This window comes from Triturus cristatus, chromosome 7, assembly GCF_964204655.1.
Source record: "Triturus cristatus chromosome 7, aTriCri1.1, whole genome shotgun sequence".
Taxonomy (NCBI): domain Eukaryota; kingdom Metazoa; phylum Chordata; class Amphibia; order Caudata; family Salamandridae; genus Triturus; species Triturus cristatus.
The window spans coordinates 1,269,774,741-1,269,789,773 of NC_140590.1; the positions used below are offsets into that span (position 1 = coordinate 1,269,774,741).

At 54.2% G+C, this 15,033-nt stretch overlaps 1 protein-coding gene across 1 annotated transcript in view; it reads right to left on the minus strand.

Annotated features, from left to right (window-relative positions):
* LOC146811798 (uncharacterized) overlaps positions 1-10,287 on the minus strand; it is a 224,297-nt gene extending 214,010 nt beyond the window's left edge. Inside the window, exon 1 of the mRNA XM_085618792.1 lies at positions 10,125-10,287. The gene's annotated coding sequence lies outside the window, so the exon portion shown is untranslated. The remainder of the gene's footprint in view (positions 1-10,124) is intronic.
* Positions 10,288-15,033: the final 4,746 nt, after the last annotated feature.

The following is a 15,033-nucleotide window of genomic DNA, read 5'->3' on the forward strand; positions in this document are numbered from 1 at the left end:
AATTTCAACCAGGGCAACAGGTGTGGGTTTTGGAGCCAGTGGCACCAAGGGCTCTCCAAGACAAATGGAGTGGCCCTTACCCTATCCTAGAGAGAAAGAGTGAGGTAACCTATCTAGTTGACCTGGGCACTAGCAGGACACCCAAAACGGTCATCCATGTGAACCGCCTTAAACTCTACAATGATAGGGCTGACATCACCATGCTGATGGTGACTGATGAAGAACAGGAAGCAGAGAGTGAGCCACTCCCTGACCTCCTATCCTACGGCCCAAAAGATGGGTCAGTAGATGGTGTGATTTTTTCAGACACCCTCTCTGCCCAACAGCAGACTGACTGCAAGCAAGTCTTGCAACAATATGCTAGCCTCTTTTCCCTGACCCCTGGTCTGACAAGCTGGTGTACCCATGATGTGGACACTGGTGACAGTGCACCTGTCAAGAACAAAATCTATCGACAGTCAGATCAAGTCAAGGAAAGCATCAAAGCTGAGGTCAGCAAGATGCTGGAGTTAGGGGTCATTGAGCCTTCAGAGAGCCCCTGGGCTAGCCCAGTGGTTCTGGTCCCCAAACCTCATCAACAGGGTGAAAAGAGAGAGATGAGGTTCTGTGTGGACTATAGAGGGCTCAACTCTGTCACCAAGACAGATGCTCACCCTATCCCAAGAGCAGATGAACTGATAGACAAATTGGGGGCTGCCAAATTTCTCAGTACCTTTGACTTAACTGCAGGGTACTGGCAGATTGGCATGGCCCCAGGAGGAAAAGAAAAGACAGCATTCTCCACCCCTGATGGGCATTATCAGTTTACTGTGATGCCCTTTGGGTTAAAGAATGCCCCTGCCACCTTCCAGAGGTTGGTGAACCATGTCCTGGCTGGGTTGGAGTCCTTTAGTGCAGCTTATCTTGATGATATTGCTGTCTTTAGCTCCACCTGGCAGGATCACCTGATCCACCTTGGGAAGGTTTTAGAGGCTCTGCAGAGTGCAGGTCTCACTATCAAGGCATCCAAATGCCAGATAGGGCAGGGCACTGTGGTGTACTTGGGCCACCTTGTAGGTGGAGGCCAGGTACAGCCCTTACAACCCAAAATCCAGGCCATCATGGACTGTGTTAGACGGACCGGGAGGGTCGGCGAGGACAAGGGGAGAGGTCTCCGGGGAGAGCCGTCTCCAGCGATCGTACAGAGGAGTAACTTCCCCCCCACAGATATACACCACACAAGGATAGGATTTAACGTTCTTTATAGGTGATTTCTTAAGGTACGATGAAATGGTACAAGGAGGTCTGGACTCAGGGGTCTCCTCGATTCTAGTCTCTTGGTTTGGGAAAGGGGGGTAGCGGGACAGTCTGGTTACCAATCTGGTAGCTGAGATGGTATGGTGGATAGCTCACAATCCTCGAGCTCGGTGTTCTAGCTTGGACGGGCCGCGGCAGCGCCAGCAGGTCCCGGTGAAGGTGGTCATTACACGGTCCGCGGCAGTGCCAGCAGGTCCCGATGAAGGTGGTCGTTACACGGTCCGCGGCAGCGCCAGCAGGTCCCGATGAAGGTGGTCGTTACAACGGTCCGCGGCAGCGCCAGCAGGTCCCGACGAGGATGGATGATGCAGAAGGCCGCGGCAGCGCCAGCAGGCAGGACGATAATTCACAAGGCAGGGCTACGGCAGCGCCAGTAGTCCGTCAAGGCTGAGTTCTTCTCGGTGTCTCTCGACTCCAGGATACAACTGCCTTCCTGCTCTGGAGCTGCCCTAGTTATAGGTCTGGCGCCCTTTGATGTCCGGACCCTCGTACTTGGAGGTCGGGGGGTCCGGGATGAGGGAGTCCAGACACCCAGCAGGGGGTGGAGCCAGCGCCCGGGGGAGCTGGAGGGCGATCGGCACCTGGCGGGGGAGAGCCATCGACACTTCTTTCTCCCATTGACCTGCCAAGTGGTCCGTTCACCTCCTGGGTGGATGGTGGTGCCGGGATGTCGGGGCCGGGCCAGGCCCAGGGTTAGGGTAGAGCTGAGGCCACGCGGCCTCGTGGCGCAGTGTCCAAGATGGCGGCTGATCCGGCCGGGGAAGCCGGTAGTGGTTCGGCCCCATGATACATGGATGTCCGGGGGCAGGAGTTCCGTCGGGAGACGGGGTGCGGGTTGCTCTTGTGGGTAACACCTGGGAGTCCGGGGCTTGGGCCGTGTCATGCGGGGAGGGAGCAAGCCCTTCATGTGGCCTGTCCAACATGCGTCCCCCCCAGCTGAAGGCGGGGAGAGTCACCCATCCTCTTGGGGACTCTCCTCGTCGAGGCGGAAAAAGCGTGACAGGCCATCTGCGTTGGCGTGGTCTTGGCCCGGTCGATGTTCCACAGTGAAGTCCATCCCCTGCAGGGAGATGGACCAGCGCAATAGTTTTGGGTTTTCCCCCCGCATCTGCATTAGCCACTGCAGGGGTCGATGATCGGTTTGCACCCGGAAGTGGGTACCGAAGAGATAGGGCCGGAGCTTTTTGAGGGCCCACACCACTGCGAAGGCCTCCCTCTCGATTGTGCTCCAGCGCTGTTCTCGGGCCAGGAGGCGTCTGCTGATGAAGGCCACCGGCTGGTCAAGACCCTCGGGGTTCAGCTGGGAGAGAACCGCCCCGATGCCGTGGTCGGAGGCGTCCGTTTGCACAATGAATTCTCGACTGTAATCGGGGGCCTGGAGCACAGGGGCGGTGCACAGGGCGGCTTTCAGCTTCTCGAAGGCCGCTTGACAGTCGGGGGTCCAGTTAATCTTCTTCGGGTGGTTTTTGGACGTGAGACCCGTGAGGGGCCCCACAATGCTGCCATAGTCCCTCACGAACCGCCGGTAGTAGCCGGTGAGTTCCAAGAAGGCTCGGACCTCGGTCTGCGTGACTGGGGGTTGCCAGGACTGGATGGCAGCGATTTTGAGTTGCAGAGGGGCCACCAGACCGCTTCCCACCTGGTGTCCGAGGTAGGTCACGGACCCCTGACCAATTTGGCACTTGCCAGCCTTGATTGTGAGGCCGGCCCGCTGGAGGGCTTGCAGGACCTCTCGGAGGTGGTGGAGGTGGTCGGACCAGTGGTGGCTGTACACAGCGATATCGTCCAGGTAGGCGGCGCTGAACTCTTCGAGCCCCGCCAAGACCTGGTTCACTAGTCGCTGAAAAGTAGCTGGGGCATTCTTCATGCCGAAGGGCATGACCTTGAAGTGGTAGTGGCCATCAGGGGTAGAAAAGGCGGACCGTTCTTGGGCACGGGGTGTGAGACCGATCTGCCAGTAGCCCGCTGTCAGGTGGAAGATGCTGAGGTAGCGGGCAGCCCCCATGCGGTCGATCAATTCATCCACTCGGGGGATGGGATGAGCGTCGGTCCTGGTGACAGCATTCAAGCCCCGATAGTCGACGCAGAATCGGAGTTCAGGAGTGGTGCCGGGGGCAGCGGCTTTGGGGACCAGCACGACCGGGCTGGCCCAGGGGCTGTCCGAGGGCTCGATGACCCCGAGCGTGAGCATCTTGGACACTTCCTCTTGGATGCAGGCCCGCACCCGATCTGGTACGCGGTATGCCCGGTGTCTGATAGGGGGACTGTCCCCCGTGTCCACGTCGTGCAAGCACCAGGGGGTGACCCCTGGGGTGAGGGAAAACAGAGTAGCAAACTGCAGCAGGAGGTCCCGGCAGCCTTGGCGTTGCTCTGGGGTGAGGGCATCGGAGAGCCGGACCCCGTCCACGGAACCGTCTTTCTCCTGAGTCTTCAGGAGATCCGGGAGAGGCTCGGAGTCTTCTTCCGCCCCACTGTCTGTAGCCATCAGGAGGCTGAGTTCCGAGCGCACAAAGTGGGGTTTGAGTCTGTTGGTGTGGAGGACCCGGAGGGGGTTCCGGGGAGACTCCATATCGATGAGATAGGTGACGGGGCTCTTGCGTTCGACCACTTTGAAGGGCCCCGTCCACTTGCCTGCAAGGCACATGGTTCGGTGGGGGACATCACCCACACTTGTTGACCAGGTTCGAATTCGACGGAGGAGGCATTTTGATCGTACCATTTTTTCATGTCCTCCTGACTGGCCTCAAGATTCGCTTTTGCCATTTCCCTGAATCGCCGGGTCTGATTGCGTAGTGCCAGGAGGTACTTGAAGACGTCTGGAGGGGTCTTTAGGGGGGCCATCTCCCAACCTTCTGTGACTAGGCTGAGGGGCCCTCGCACAGGGTGCCCGTACAAGAGTTCGAAAGGGCTAAAACCGAGGGACTTCTGGGGCACTTCCCGATAGGCGAAGAGGAGGCACGGAAGTAGTACATCCCACTGGCGACGGAGGGGCTCTTCCAATCCCCCAATCATTCCCTTGAGCGTACGGTTGAATCGCTCAACTAGTCCGTTTCCTTGAGGATGATAGGGGGTCGTGAATCGGTAGGTGACCCCGCACTGTTGCCAGAGGGACTTCATATATTTCGAGATAAAGTTTGTGCCTCGGTCGCTGACGACTTCTCGGGGGAAGCCCACCCGGGAGAAGATCCCCAATTAAGGCCCGGCCGACCACCGGAGCTGTTACAGTTCGCAGGGGCACAGCCTCGGGGTAGCGGGTGGCGTGGTCCACCAGTACCAGGATGAACCGATGTCCTTGTGCTGTGCGGGGGTCCAGGGGCCCCACAATGTCTATTCCCACCCTCTCGAACGGGGTGGTGACAACTGGGAAGGGTTGCAGAGGTGCTTTGAGCTTGCGGCCGCTCTTCCCGCTGGCCTGGCACGTGGGGCAGGACCGGCAGTGGTTGAGGACGTCGTTTCGCATCCTCGGCCAGAAAAAGTGGGTCACCAGGCGACTGTAGGTTTTGTCCTGGCCCAGGTGTCCAGCCAGAGGGACATCGTGGGCCAAATTTAGCAGGAAGTCTCTGAAACGGAGGGGCACCACCAGCACTCGACTGGCCCCTAACTCCGCGATTCTCTGTTCACTGTATAACAGGTCGTTATCCCAATAGACCCAATGGGCTCCGGTGGAGTCCCCTGCGCTCTGGGCGATGGCTTGCTGGCGGAGTCCCTCGAGGGAGGGACAGGTCTTCTGCTCCTGGCGGAACTGTTCCTGGGTGGGCCCCCCTTCTTGACGCCACTGAGCCAGGCCGGGAAGGTCCTGGGGCTGGGCGACCCCTTCGGGGGTTTGCTCTGGGGGGTCGGTATAGTCGGTGTCCTCTACTGGAGCGATCGGGGGAGGAGGTGCAGGCCATTCTGGTTCTTCTGGTCGGGGGATGGCACGGGCGGCCATGGACCGGGTGGTTACGCACGCCCAGTCCGGGAGGCCCAGCATCCCCAGGTGCTCTCTTCTTTCGACGGCGGCCCACGGGGAACTCTCAAGATCATTCCCCAGGAGACAGTCCACGGGGGCATCATCCCGGACCGTCACCTTCAACATGCCGGAGACCCCTCCCCATTCGAAGGGGACGCAGGCCATCCGACATAGACTCTCGGAATTGTCGGCTGAGCGGACGGGGCAGAGAATGTTCGGCAGGATCTGCTCTGGTTTTACCAGGTGACAGCGGACGGCCGTCACACTGGCCCCTGTGTCACGTAGGGCTTCGGCCCGGCGCCCATTAATGTTTACCCACTGGCTATATTTTCTGGTGTTGGCGGGTAGGGGGGCCCGCGGGACCATGTCTTTTCCCCCTAGGCACGCTAGAACCATGGCGGCCGGTTCCCACTCTTGTTGGGCCTGCTCGTATTCTTCTTGTTCTTCAGAGATTTGTTCTCCCCCCAGGGCGGCGGCAGCTACCTGGCGGGGTTTTGGAGTTTGGTTCTGTGGACAGTTTGGGTCATTGGCGTAGTGGCCGACTCGCTGGCATCGGTGACACGTGACGTTGGCTCGGAACCCCGGGCGCATCGGGGGGTTCCCCCGGCTGGCCGGGGGCGGGGTACTGGCAGCGGGAGCGGCCGGGACGGTGTCTCTCCCTCGCCCCTGGCCTCCTCCTCCTCCTCCTCCTCCTCGGGGACGGTGCTGACCTTGGTTGTTCCGGTTCTGCTCGTGTGGCCCTCTTCGGCCCACTCGGGTGCTTTCCCACCGGTCAGCTTCGGCGGCGAGTTGCCGGGGGTCAGTCAATTTACTGTCAAGGAGGTGCTGCCTGAGGTCGACGAAGCAGTTGTTAGACAGGTGCTCCCACACCATGAGATTAAAAAGTTGCTCGTAGGTCGTTACGTGGCTTCCCTTGATCCAACCCTCGAAGGCTCGGCTGAAATAGTTGACATATTCCACCCACGTTGTACCCGGGATCCGGGTGCAGTCCCGAAACCTCTGGCGGTACATTTCGGGTGTGAGCCCATATCAGGTGAGGAGGGCAGCCTTCATGTGGTCATAGGATGACATCTGATGGTCTGGGAGCTGCAGTAGGGCATCGCGGCCTTCGTTGACGAACCTCCCCCATAGGCCGGCTCCCCAGTCACTTCGATCGATCCGGTGGGAGGTCATGGCGATCTCGTAGGCCTTGAACCACTGTTGTATGTCGTCCTCTCGGACATACTCTCGGACAACATCCTTGGGGATGTGGACTTTCTTTTCTGTCGCTCCCGGGGTGCGCGGTCGCTCGGGCACCTCCGGTTCTTTGTTCTGTTTCCGTAGTTCTATTTCTGCCAGTTTGCGCTCGTGTTCGAGTGTTAGTCTTTTTTCTTCGAGCTCTCTCTGCCTCTGTTTTTCCTCCCGTTCTTCTCGGAGCCGCAGATGTTCTAGGTTCAGTTTTTGCTCGGCTAATTTTAGTTCACCGTCCATTTTGAGTCGTGCCATTTCTAACTCATGTAATCTGTTTTTTTCTCTTTCTTGGATCTCTTCCTGCGAGAGGCCCGTTCCTCGCTCCTCGGGAGCCGTGGCGATCCTCTCCGATGCTGCACCATTTTGGTCTGGGGATCCGGCGACCCCGGTTTCTGCCCACGACTCAATGGCGTGCTTAAAATCGTCTTTGGTACTCAGGCCGGTGGTAGCAATGCCTAGTTCCATGCAGAATTGTTTCAGTTCACGATGGCTATACTCTTCCAATTTATCCATCTGGAACAGGGGTCTCCAACCTTTTCTGCAGTGAGAGCTACTTCTGATCCGTGAAAATGATTGTGAGCTACTAAAGGCCAAGCAACTTGTGAATCGTTCCCAAAGTCTCTTCACGCGCAGCTTCATTGACGAGGGATAAACAGATACCCATTTAGTGTCTGTAATGCACAATATGAAACCAGAGAGCCCGGTATAAGTCCTGGCTTTCCTCTTCAACAAACTGCATACTCCTGACCTCTGCCATAACCAGCTAAGAAGACTACAACCATAAGAAATCATAATGACGTGCAGTGCTGTTCAAAGCTGCAATCATACTAAAAACCATAACCTGCACATCTGTCTCTCACATCTTTTCATCCACCAAACTAGTACGTTCCATAACTCGGTATTCGAACCTCGGTGGTCATCATGCACAACATGGAACACTTCCCACATAGGCTCACAAAATAAAGACAACACCTTTCCCTCCACAAACCCTACACATGGATTGGCTTGCAGGGTAGTAAGCAGTATAAAGTAACAAATGCTGCAATACAAATATTTTATTACATCATACCTACTTTTTCTACTTTATCACATGACTAGACCTTGAAATGCATGAGTTCATGGTTTGCACTGTACAAATTCTCTCCTAACAGACCATAAATGTATTCCATGTAATAATAACCTATTCCACATGTATGGTTCACATGACTTGCCACTAAGTTCATTATCATAGAATTGTCATCAAGGATGGTGGGAGTCCATGATTATTTCATGATTAAAAGCTATTACTTCTAAAAATGCCTCTTAATCTTCAAATCATGGTCAGTGGATCACAGGACACTCACCAGAGTCCTGAACATACAGCTGTATGAAATGCTTCCTATTCGAAACGAGGTGCATTTGTCTTGAACTCTCATAGCTCCACTTTCCGCCCATCAAATAATAAATGGACAGAAACAGTGTACATTGCTGCAAATAAATATATTATATTGCTTAAGGATGTCTGGTCCTGGGCGCAGAATCAAATTTTACTTTAAATCATATTTAAATTTCATTTGGTAAAATGTTTTCAACCAACTCACCAGCTTGATTATAAAAGTTGGTTCTTGAGCAATAAAATGGTCACTAAAATATAACTATGAACTTGGGATACAGGAAATCCGCAATCCACTCCACATCATCTGATAATAAACTGCTCCATAACCATTCGGGAACAGAGTGTAATAATGTGCCAAAGACCCATTGTGATACTTATAAGTTAATAGAAAAACAGAACATAGGGACTGGGTGGAGCAATAGTGCAGGACAGGGATATAAAGAGTTTGAATGATAAAAAAAAAAGTCTACGTTTATTTATTCTCTTCTCTAAACGTTTGGAAAACCTTTGTGAAATGAATTGGTATCTAGGGTTTCCAGTAACCAATAGGCAAGTGTTTGCCTCTGTAAATGAAAGCTACCTTAGCAGAAAGGCCAAAGACTGAATGGGCATGGCACCAAAATATGTTTATAACTACCTTAGAAGGTTTGATACAAGATTCAAAGAAATACACACTGCTTCAGGTGACCTTAAGTGCCAGATTCACATAAAATGTATATTCCAATCCAGGCATATGTTAAGACAGAAGCAATTTACACCTGGGAGCCTACGTAAACCATGCATGGGTGAGTGATGCAAAAACTAGATTTAAATGTACTTTATGTGAATTTGATAAGCTGGAGGCGAGGTGGAAGAATCGGTTTTGTGTTTTACAAACAGGATTTTTAGAGTAGCAGGAGGCCCTCGAAATAACAGTGCAGGACACACAACAGAACAGAACGGCGGGGTCTGAGGGGCCCGGTCAGGACTGGATTACAGGAACCAGGATATGCTGGGGAAGGTTGGGTAGGAACATGCACACGAGAGATGATGATAGCAATTTGTAACGTGCATAGTTACTCTAAGAATGTACCAGCGCGACCCAGCATAGATCGGAAAGTGATCTGAATGCTACACAGCACACTGTACATATTTCATCTGTATCAATGGGCGCCATGCACACGGTGCACAGTGTGGGTAGAAATGTTTCTGAATGACCCAACAAATCATCAGTTTCCATGCTCGGATTCTGAAAATGAATTATTTCTAGCATGCCATGCCAGCGGCAAGAACCTAAAGTTGCGGAGGGAATGTTTGAGCACTAGAACCCCGCAGCCATGTGTTAATGCTGTAAAATTGACAAGCCCTGGTTCCCCTCATCTGCTTCTGCCGCTTTTCTATGCCTTGTTCACAGCAGCAGGTGGTGATGTGGTCTCTCACTGGTGGTGACATCTCCTGCCCCAGCCCCTCTCTCCCTGTGCTCACTGACAGGTTCGCTCTCCCTTTTGGCCGAGGAAGGAGGTGGGAGGGAGGAGTGAGCCCAGCCAGACCCAGAGGCTGCTGCATCCCAGCAGAGAGGCGCTGCCTGCCCAATGAAAGCCAGGGGAGGCAGAACTGCCAACGACTGGGGCTCTCTTCTCCCCTCAGCTCACAGACCCCACAAATTGCATCCCAAGGTAGGAGTGCCGTGAAGACAGCCGCGGACTCGCTGTTAGCTCCTCAGCTGCTGTTCAGGAATCACAGCAAGCTGGCCTTTCCCTCGTGCTCGGATTGGTTTCATAAGGAAAGTTTTCTTTATCTGGTAGCAAAGAGCCACGAAGCAGCAGATCTGAGCTTTCGGCTTGGGAAATTAATAAACAATAACAAAGGGTATAATAAATAAAATATAGCGAACGGATCCCACGCCCGGCAAAATGAAAGATGCTGACAAGACACTTTCAGATAAGCCCCGTCTCGTGTCAGGACTCAGGAGTAGGACAGACTGCGAAAAGGCACCCCGCGATCTCGAGCCCGAGAGGAATCTGGATTTTCCGTTTCTCCTTGTGGAAAGTCACATGGGGAGATAGTATGCTCAGTCTTATCACCCTAAGAATAAGGCGGCAAAGCAGAGCTAAAAATGAACAATTTACCTCAACAAGAGCTACATAATTTCAACAGCCAAAGCCATTGGAAGGAATTCTGTCCACATTTACTTGTTCGAAGTACTGCTCATATTTTATTTATTTTAGATGCCTTGAATAACGCTATGCACAGGCATCTATTGAAAAAAAAATAAAGCGCCTCTTGCCCACATACCTGCTGTCTGTCTGGTTCTGCTTAAGGTGGCTGACACTGCATCTCCTGTATTTCAGCATGGAGATCCAATTATGCCTTCAAGGCTGCCGCTCGGTCCGCAAAAGTGCACAGGATCATAGAAGGGAGACATGCAGCAAAAGGCGCGCATGATGGTTCTCCGAGGGCAGCAAACACTGCCCATGCGCTGGCTGACGTCACCACTTCACCCCGCCCCAGATTGGCTCAAATAGAAGGTGCTTCCTACGGCGGGAGAGAAGCGTCTACAAAAGACCTAAAAAACAAACAAAACGACAATGATAGGCTACTAAAGTGGAAGTCAGATCGCGAGCTACTGAGAGGGCACCTGCGAGCTACCGGTAGCTCGCGATCGACCGGTTGGCGACCCCTGATCTGGAATTTCTCGGTGGATCCGCTCTCTTTGGTTGACATCGTGGTTTTGTCGTGGGGTGAGCTACTCTCTGTACGATTACGCGTTGATTCGGATCGCGCCGCTGGCCACCAATGTTAGACGGACCGGGAGGGTCGGCCGAGGACAAGGGGAGAGGTCTCCGGGGAGAGCCGTCTCCAGCGATCGTACAGAGGAGTAACTTCCCCCCCACAGATATACACCACACAAGGATAGGATTTAACGTTCTTTATAGGTGATTTCTTAAGGTACGATGAAATGGTACAAGGAGGTCTGGACTCAGGGGTCCCCTCGATTCTAGTCTCTTGGTTTGGGAAAGGGGGGTAGCGGGACAGTCTGGTTACCAATCTGGTAGCTGAGATGGTATGGTGGATAGCTCACAATCCTCGAGCTCGGTGTTCTAGCTTGGACGGGCCGCGGCAGGTCCCGGTGAAGGTGGTCGTTACACGGTCCGCGGCAGTGCCAGCAGGTCCCGATGAAGGTGGTCGTTACACGGTCCGCGGCAGCGCCAGCAGGTCCCGATGAAGGTGGTCGTTACAACGGTCCGCGGCAGCGCCAGCCGGTTCCGACGAGGATGGATGATGCAGAAGGCCGCGGCAGCGCCAGCAGGCAGGACGATAATTCACAAGGCAGGGCTACGGCAGCGCCAGTAGTCCGTCAAGGCTGAGTTCTTCTCGGTGTCTCTCGACTCCAGGATACAACTGCCTTCCTGCTCTGGAGCTGCCCTAGTTATAGGTCTGGCACCCTTTGATGTCCGGACCCTCGTACTTGGAGGTCGGGGGGTCCGGGATGAGGGAGTCCAGACACCCAGCAGGGGGTGGAGCCAGCACCCGGGGGAGCTGGAGGGCGATCGGCACCTGGCGGGGGAGAGCCATCGACACTTCTTTCTCCCATTGACCTGCCAAGTGGTCCGTTCACCTCCTGGGTGGATGGTGGTGCCGGGATGTCGGGGCCGGGCCAGGCCCAGGGTTAGGGTAGAGCTGAGGCCACGCGGCCTCGTGGCGCAGTGTCCAAGATGGCGGCTGATCCGGCCGGGGAAGCCGGTAGTGGTTCGGCCCCATGATACATGGATGTCCGGGGGCAGGAGTTCCGTCGGGAGACGGGGTGCGGGTTGCTCTTGTGGGTAACACCTGGGAGTCCGGGGCTTGGGCCGTGTCATGCGGGGAGGGAGCAAGCCCTTCATGTGGCCTGTCCAACAGACTGGATAGCTCCAACAACCCAGACCCAAGTCAGGGCATTCCTTGGCTTGACTGGGTACTACAGGAGGTTTGTGAAGGGGTATGGGTCCATTGTGACCCCCCTCACAGAACTCACCTCCAAGAAAATGCCCAAGAAAGTTAACTGGACAGTTAGTTGTCAAAAGGCTTTTGACACCCTAAAAGAAGCAATGTGCTCAGCACCAATTCTAAAAGCTCCAGATTATGCCAAGCAGTTCATAGTGCAGACTGATGCCTCTGAGCTAGGGATAGGAGCGGTCCTATCCCAGACCAATGATGAAGGCCAAGACCAACCTGTTGCTTTTATAAGCAGAAGACTACTCCCTAGAGAGCAGAGTTGGAGTGCCATTGAGAGGGAGGCCTTTGCTGTGGTTTGGTCCCTGAAGAAGCTGAGGCCATACTTGTTTGGCACTCACTTCCTAGTTCAAACTGACCACAGACCTCTCAGATGGCTAATGCAGATGAAAGGGGAAAATCCAAAACTACTGAGGTGGTCCATCTCCCTACAGGGAATGGACTTTGAAGTGGAACACAGACCAGGGACTGCCCATGCCAATGCAGATGGACTTTCCAGGTTCTTCCACTTAGACAATGAAGACTCCATAGGACAAGGTTAGTCTCATCACCTTTCGTTTGGGGGGGGGGGTTGTGTGAGAAAGTGCCATCTTTCTTGCATGGTATGCCCCCACTTTTTGCTAAATTGCTGAATGTACTTCGATTGAGTGTACCCTGGGTTCCTGCCAATCAGGTGCCCAGGGCCTATGTTCCTTCCTTAAACCACACAAACTCCAAATTGGCAAACCCTAGCCACATGTCAGCCCCTAGTACATGGTACCCTAGGTACCCAGGGCCTTGTGGCCAGGGAAGGCCTCTAAGGGCTGCAGCACTCATTGTGCCACCCTCAGAGGCCCTGTACCCTTACACACACACTGCCCTTGCAGGCTGAGTGTCTGGGTGCAGGACAAAACAAAGAGTCGACATGGCACACATCACTGTGTACCATGCCCATCACCTACACTGCCAAGGCATATGTCAGCCACCCCTCTAGCTGGGTGCATTACGCCTATGGTGTGGGCACAGGAGCAGGAGCCCTGTGCCCCTACAGTACCCGGGTCCATTCCTGGGCACTGTAAGTGCAGTGCTGTCATTTAAGAGTACATGGTGCTGAGAGCTTGTCAAACACGAGCTCCACAGCACCATATTGGCAACACTGAAACCTGGGAAGTTTGGTATCAAACTTCTCAGCACATTGAACCCACACTGATGCCAGTGTAGGATTTAATGTACTAAGCACCCCAGAGGGCATCTTAGAGATGCCCCCTTACAGCTAACTTACAATCCACGTCTGCTCTGAGGCTGCCCAGGCTGCCACACAGCAGACACGTTGCTGGACCCCTGGGTGGGAGAGCCCCTGCTCTCCCGGGCCTGCAACAATGCACATCCTGGGTGAGGTGAGAAATCTCCTCCCCCAGGATGAGCAAAGGGAAGCTTCAAAGGCAGGCCGCCATTTGGAGTTTCCCCAGGCCACTGCAACCCCCCACTCTGGCGGGAAGCTTGGCCGGAAACCACATACAAGGACAGGGGATGTGCCAGCCTGCCCACCCCACCCCTCAGGTGGGGGAGGCGAGGTGAAGCACATCTCCGGGCTCTCGCCATCTTGAAGATGGGAGGCCCTACCCTATCAGGATTAGGCTACTGCCCCCCTCCCACAGGAGAGAGGCAGGATAGGGGGTGTACCCACCCCAGGACAAGGACCCATTGGTCCCTGGCCTTGACCTACCTGTAACGCCCCTAAATCTAGTATTTAGGGGCACCCTGAACCTTCCTTCCTTAGATTCCAGATAGAAAATTACAAGAAGAGCAAGAAGAACAAAGACCTGCCCTGCAGCTGCTAAAAAGAGAAGAAGACACCAACTGCTTAGGCCCCAGCCCTACCGGCCTGTCGACTCTCGAACCTGCACCAGCGCGGCATCTCTCGTGGCCAGCAACCTCACCAACCCCGGAGGACCTGGCTACCTTTTGGCTCTAAGCCCCTGGGACTCCCATGAGTAGAGGCTCTACTCAAGAAACCTATTTTTAACCCCTGGCAGCAGCCCGGAACCGCGGACCCAACACACTCTGCACCAGCCAAGCCTGGCCAGTGCCGGAGTGGACAAAGACCCTGAGGACGACCCCACGGCTACTGTGACCCCGAGTCCGGCACCCAAGGACCCCCCTCGACATCCCGGAAGAAGCCTGCAACCTCAGAACCAAGTGCCACCCCAACCGCGATCAACCAGAGGGTAAGATTCCGGACGTCAAAAGGCACCCCTGCACCCGGCGCCCTGCGGCCCCCTGTGCCCAATCCCGAGGTACCCACCTAACCTACAACTACCCAACTTACCTCTCGAAGTGGTGGTGGCACCTGAAACATCCTCGTCCCCGAGCCTGCAGCCTTTTTCCAAACCGGAACATTCCCATTGATTTCCATTGAGCGCCCGAAGGCTCAAAAGCACCCTGCACCCAGCCGCCCGAGTGGCCCTGGCAGTGCCCTCTCTACACTAACCTACTTCCCCACTTGCCCTGAGTAAGTGACCAGGAGCCCAGCTCCCACAGCCGCGTGGCTTGCCAGACAGCAGCCACCAACCAAGGCCCCCCTATCCCTCATAGGATAACATTGGGCCTAACTCTCTCTGCACCCGGCCGTCCTGAAACCGCTGAGGGTGAACCAACTGTACCTACCTGACACTGGGGGATCCCTGAGTCCATGCCCGGAATTTCAACTCTGCCAGTCGAGTACTTACCCTTAAACCGCTAACTTCATTTTCCTCATAGGGTAACATTGACTGGCTTTTTCTTCAAAAATCTTCTAAGTGTGAACTTTTCAAAACTGCAAAAATTCACCAAAAATCAGCCAAGTGACAAAAACGAATTTACTCACCTGCTCCTAGGTGAGCTCCCAGTGCTGGATCTTGGTGCCCAGCCCTGACCCTGAAAAGTGTTCACAACTATACTTACCTCTAACTCATTTTTCTCCCATAGGAAACCATTGTCTGCTTTTCTGTGAAATTTCTTCTAAGTGTCTATTTTTGCAAATTTGAAATATTCTTTTAAAATCGTATCATTTCTGCAAACGAAATTACTTACCTGTTTTTGATAAGGACCCCAGTCCTGGGTCTAGGTACCCAGTCCTGGATTACTAAAGTAACGATAAAGTACTCTACCTGCAATTTGAATTTCTTGCCATAGAGATCCATTGAATGTTTTCTTTGAAATATTTTCTAAGTTCTAACTTTTGAAATAGCTA